Genomic DNA, 6,941 nt, shown 5'->3' on the forward strand with positions numbered 1-6,941 from the left:
GGATATCTTTGATTTTAAGTTTAATTATTGAATTATCAGAGGCAATTTTTTGAAAATTCCATCGATTTTCACGCTACTTTAGTGCTAACGTTCTATTTTTTTCTTTTTTGTTAGAAGAAAATTTAATAATTTATGTTATAAAAAATCAATATATGAGCGCAACCTTAAAATTAAGGTTATATAAAAGAGTTAATATATAAGGATCGCAAAACAGAACATGTGTATAACAAGCGCTGTAACTTTACTAATAATTGTCGGATGTATTTACAACTGTATAACATATATACGACAAGTAAATTTGCTGTAGGTGAGATAGTGACATGATCCAAACATGTGGAGAATCTACCCATTGATAGAACTCCAATAACATTTCTAGAGGAGAAGATACCGAGGCCATCTTCTTTTCAGACGCCTAGGAGGATTATTAGGTAATGAAGGAGAATCCAGGTAAGAAACAAGTGGATTTGGGTGGTTGGGAAGTTTTCCATGGAAGGAATAGTATCGGGTTTTGGCCAAACGGCAACATATGGGACATTGAGTTCATAATGGATGACTTGATTTGCGACAAAGTAAGAAGCGTTATTGATTTTACGAAGGATTTTAGACTGTAAGGATTGGATTCGGGAGGAATTTGATGGTTTAGTGGAGCCCCAAAGCTCAACTCCATATGTCCAGATAGGCCTTAGAATAGTCATGTAGATCAGTCTTTTGTAATGGATTGGCAGTTTAGACCGTTTGTCTAGTAAATGTTTTAATAGTCCAAAATCGACGAGCAGTTTCCTGTTTTTTTCAGTCTTGTATGAGGATTCCATGTCAGTCGTTTGTCGAGATGTAGTTCTAAGTAACGGATCTGTTCGACAGAAATAAGTGGGGTATTATTAAAGGATACAGTTGGGCAAGAGGTCATTGGTTAACGACGAAGGGTAAATGTGATTTGGTGGGATTTATTGGAATTAATTTTAATCCTCCAATTTTGGCACCATTCTTCAAGGGTGGTGATGTGGAATTGGAGGGTTTGGGATACAATGTAAGGATCATTGTTCACTGACAATATGACAATATCACTGAAATGTATCATCGGCATACGTGGTGAGGATAATGTTCGGATGGGTTGGGATGTCAGCTGTGAAAACTGTATAAAGGATAGGACGAAGGATACTACCCCGAGGTACACCAGCAGATTGACGGAATAGAGATGAATAAGCGCCGTTGTAATTTACTTGAAATAATCTGTCGGAGAGATAAGAACGGATAATGAGGAAGTAGGAATTTACGGATCTTGTATAGCAGTCCTAGGTGCCAGACTTGATCAAAAGCCTGTTCTACGTCAAGAAAGACTCCCGAGCAGTACATTCCGCGCTCCAATGAAGACGAGACTACATCAACCACACGACGGCATTGCTGGATAGTGGAGTGGGATGTTCGGAATTCAAACTGGTGATCCGGGATTATGTGGTTGGAATCAAGGATGGGATACAGAGACAGAGAGATAGGACGGTAGGATGATGGGTATTCTGGCGGTTTTTGAGGTGCACAAATCTAATTTAGTTTTCTTCATCAATTTTTTTTTTTTATGCAAAGTATGCCGAATTCGATCCACATTTATCGGGGGCCGAATACCTGAACATAAAAATAGTGAACGAAATCGGCCACCCCTTTAGGAGATATTATTTATACATTTATATTTTTTTAGGAGGAGAAGAGGGTTGGGAGTGCGTTCAGAGAAGAACACAAATAAGTTAAAAACTTATTTGAGGTGTAGATAGTTGATCGTTGATTAATGATAGGAGAAGTGTAAACTCTCCAGTTTTAGGCCTACCTTCTACGCCATAACCTCTGATGAAGACCTGAAACTCAGGTCGAAACGTCGGCATAAAATAAATAAATAATGTTTTGTTTATTTATGTTGTTCTTTGCTGACCGCACCCCCCAATAAACTTCTCCAATAATTTAAAACTTATTTATTAGTGCCAACGTTTAGGCCAGAATTTCTAGCCTTCATCAGGGCTGCCTGGAAAAGATGGAAAATCCAATTGACTTGGATAATACTTTTGAATAATGATTTGATAACAATATATTTTTTTACCAATTATGTAAATCGACTGAGGGTTTTTAATCTAAATTTATCTCGAGAAAATGGGCATCATTAGAGAACCTCCCAGTCCTGTGAATTGCTCGTGAGGATTGGTGAACACCCTGAATACGAAAGAGTAAATTACGCATTCATGAACAGAAAAATAAAAGGTGACAGTGTAAGTCTTAAGTCATATACAACATTTCAGAGAACATTAAGATTGTTTTCCCTCTAAATGCTTTTTTTTTCGTCAAATTTCCGTCTCACAATCAGGCTACAGTGTTACGTGCTGTATAAGAAATGGAAGCGGTAGAGCTCTTGTAGGGGATGGAGGGAGAAGGGAGATTATTTGACCAGATACAATAATCGGAGTGTGTAGTATCGACTGACCGTTGGAGTGCCAGCTGCTGCCGGACATAACTCACCAGCTGTATTATACAGAACCGGCTCTACCTGCCCGATTCACTTGCTAATGTCCTCACCAGCAGACTCCACTACCAAGTCAATAGCCTTCTCAAAATTAGTATGTTCCGAACCGAGAGGTAATAGTTAATAATACCTAATACGGATCGGAGTAAATTTACTGTCTGGTGATAAAGAAGACATAAATATGGAAGTTTATAGGAGTCAACAAATAATATAAGATCGCAATTAGTATACATATATTTTTTTTTAGAACAAAAATTGAATAGTTGAGATAATAAAGACAACCATAAATATTTTATAATAATGCATTAATCAATATGAAATACAATATTCGAAATCTTAAAAAAATTAAATTTTGTACATAAAATCTCACACAACTTTAACTTACCACCATGATGTTGGTATTAACAATCCTTTCATAAATAGATAAGTGAAAATAAAAATCAAATATTGTCTTAACAATCATGGAAACACAAAAAAGGTTTACTTATAAATTCAACTTATTTATGTATTTCTTTCATCCTCCATTTTATTCTACGACCTTATATCTTAGATATCAATCTTATTGAACTGCTTGCCTTTTTCACACCGTTAGAATATTCATCCATATCACATAGTTATTTGGACGCAGGATAACTTAAAACGTATATTTCCGTTGGATTCAACATTTTTCCCTATATCCTCCCCCTTACTATATATTTCATACGTAGGTACCAAAGTGAATGTAAAAATTGTAAAGTTAAATCTATATTGGAGAAACATAAAATACAAAATAAAAGTTATTATGTTTCTTGCAAATTATTAATCTGTTTTTCTTTCGTCAAATATCAACAACCTGCCCCAAGGATAATAATTTATACTGGCTTACCCATTCACACTATATTTGCTTTGGAAATAAAAAAATCAAATCATACCAAAATAAAGAAAACAAAAATAAAATATGTACTATATGTAAATATGTAATAAAATATTTATGCTCAACCTAGGTGACTAAGCTTCCAATTGAAGAAGCAAAACAGGATTCTAGGTGATCCCTGCACTTCTCTCTTAGCCACCATTGATTTTAAAAGCCGGTTAAGGCTGTGCTTTCTTAGATTGAATAAATTATACCAATCTGCCGATTCCAACAAGAACAATACTATACATCAAAAATTGAATTTAAAACTTAAGCCTGATTTTTTTAAACAACGATTTTATAAAAATAAAATGGCATACCTTACTTTATTTACACTTTGCCAAGATCCTTTGATAAAATCCAGACTGAAACTATATGGAATGAAAATTGAGTTGGGGTGGACAACGGAAACAAAAGACTAAGAACAATTGTAGAGACATAGCAGGGTTGCGGAACATCCTGCCGAGAACAGAGAAAGATGTTTGGATGATTAGGTTAATAATTGAACCCTCTAAACTTATACACAGCTACTTATAGGAAGGAAAGGTCCCATCAAAATTTACCAATTTCCAACAACAACTCACAATCAATTCACAGCAAAGAAAGAAAAAAAAAAGGGAATCGCCTGCCAATTAGCAGGATTTAAAATATATCAAAACTTCTAAGAAATTTGAATACAAAGATTAACTTTTTTTTTTATTCTCCTAATATAGAATTATAGATAAAAAATCATGTGTTTGTTACAGGATTTTGATTAGATGTGGTCTCTCGCCTATGCCATACAAAAAAGAAACGTACAGTGTGGTCGGGTAGCATCGGCCATACAGATATTTTCAAAATATTGATATACTCGTTTTTCGAATGAAAATTATAAATTATGTTTCATAGAGTTAATGGAGATTCACCAGACAAGCCATAATTCTATAAACCATGAGACCACCCAAATTTGTTCTGATATCTCATTATAGATAAATGATTTGAACTAACTCACTAATCATTATTGCTCCTCCAGGGATTTACACATTTGAATCTGAAAGATAAATATATATATATGCATGTTATCGCAAGAAAAGTCTCACAATTTTCAGCCCCCCCCCTTCTACCATAATAATTTGATTATCATTGCAAAATACACTCGTGATACATGAAGTATAGCATGAGCAGGTCCCGATGTAAACATTACCCATGTTGGATAGTTAAAAAATGTTATGACATAAGGGATTTTTTAAAATTTTGTTTATTGACATTTACAACTGTACATAAAATATAACAAGTAAATTTGAAGTAAGATCACAATGGCATGATACAGACATCTAGAGAAACTACCCATTGGTAGCAATCTAAAAATATTTTTACAATATAAGGTCTTAAGGCCATCTTCTTTCATGTGCCTCAGAGGATTGTGAGGAATGAAAGAAAAAGCTAGGTTAAAAACTAATGGGTTTGAGTGGTTAGGGAGCTTATAATGAAAGGATTAATATCTAGTTCGGCTAGATCGGTTACATAAGGAACATTTAGGTCGTTATGGATGATTTTATTTGTAAAAAAGCATGGAGCATTAAGGATTTAACGAAAGATTTTGGATTGTAAAGATTGGATACTAGAGGAATTCCAAGGTTTGAAGGAGCCCCAAAGCTCAGCTCCGTATGTCCAGATACGCCTTATCATTGTCATGTAGATCAGTCTTTTGTAATGAATTGGAAGTTTAGACCGTTTGTCTATTAAGTGCTGTAATAGTCGGAATCAAAGTGCAGTTCATTTGGGAAATTAAATAACAACAGAAAATGAACTTCATGCAAAGTAAAATACCGAATAAGGAATGTTCAAAAGGCGGAAAATAGGTAATTACATTGAAAAATAACCTTATTAAGTTCCGAGAATTCAGTATACTTTAAATAACCTTTTTAATTTTTTTTACATTTAGGCTATAAGGAAATATGTTTTTTCTACAACTTTAGAACTATTTCATTTCTATAAAAATGAAATATCTTGTTTCTTTTCTACTATAATCAAATTTTGTTCATTAATATAGAATAACATAACTGACATGGCAATGTGGAAACCATCTGTAACCAGAGAATATCGGATAAGAATCAAAAACAAATAAAAACCTTCTTACTAAAAAGAAACCATCTCCGAGATAGGGGATCGGTAGGCTAAAGCAAATATAAATGGGAGGGGATGGATATACATGGTGTATATTATGGACGGAGTGTACGAATATAACAATTGATATAGATCTTCTTCATCATCTTTCCAATCAATTTATTCCATCCCGTTATAACTGATTATTCGCTCCTGATAACCTTGTGTAACAAGGGACTCAAGGGGGAGGGGAGATATGATACTTCGAATTCATATTCTTTAATCTTCAGATATTTTTTAAATAATTCTTTAACTTATAAAAAAAAGAAAACTGGTGTGGTGCGCGTATCACGAAACGTTCACTTACCATTTTACTTTGCGATAAAATTAAACCTCGCTCGAACCAAAATGGTGACTTCAAGATCACAATACTTCACCTTGATATATTTCCATTATGGATTATGTAAAACACTGCTACTAATAAATGTTTTCATGTTTCCATGCTCATAAAAACTCTGGAAAACATTTTTTATTTCTGTTAATTAATTATAATTTTTTTTTGTACTTTATATTTATTCATCTTTTATAATCTGAGCGATGGTTAATTTTTCAAAATAACGAAAATTATAGGAACTTTATAGGAAGATATTTTGAAAATACGTCATTTAAGCTCTGACAGGTTATTTCATTGGACGTAAAACCTAGCTTGATATTAATAAGCACATGGATATTACGAGTTTAATCAAAATCGTTAGAGCTGTTTTCAGGATATATATATATATATATATATATATATATAAGTTGTCTCTTCCGGTAAGTCGAGTTAAGCTGAAGCGTTTTTTTTTTCCTAGTCATTATTTACATAAAGGGGGGTTATCTACAGGGCACCACCCGATTCTAACTATTGTGGGGGAATTTTAATTCCGTGTTACCGCCACAGAAATATAAGTCGACCTCCCAGATCGGATTATAACTCACGCCACTGCAATTCCGAGCCTGCCAAGACGCATCAACTCCGCCACCTATAGACGGGCCAGCTGAAACGTTAGTGTCGCATCCCAGGCATATATCCACGTTAAATGCGCAATTTCAATATCTTCTAATTTTTATTTTCAGAGTTAGATTGCTCACTCTCCCAGAAAATATGCACAGGCATTTGGCATGAGTTAGTAATTTAGACTTCGGGGACCTTAAAAGTTGTATTATATGAGGACCAATTGCATAAATGGGTTTTTATATCAAATATATTTTGTTAGAAGATACCTTTTTCAGTAATTTGGTAATTTAACCGCCAATGGTTAGGTAATCTATACAATTCACTTTTAAATTGATAGATAATAGCTGTTCCAACAAAACCCTATTGAACATAAATTTCTATTTCAGCACTTATATCGAATTAGAGGTTAGTGAAAATAATGAAAACACTTGTTGGTGCAGGAAAACCCGTAATGTCGAGGATCA

This window comes from Halyomorpha halys, unplaced genomic scaffold (assembly GCF_000696795.3).
Source record: "Halyomorpha halys isolate HHAL.00 unplaced genomic scaffold, Hhal_1.1 Scaffold1732.1, whole genome shotgun sequence".
Taxonomy (NCBI): Eukaryota; Metazoa; Arthropoda; class Insecta; order Hemiptera; family Pentatomidae; genus Halyomorpha; species Halyomorpha halys.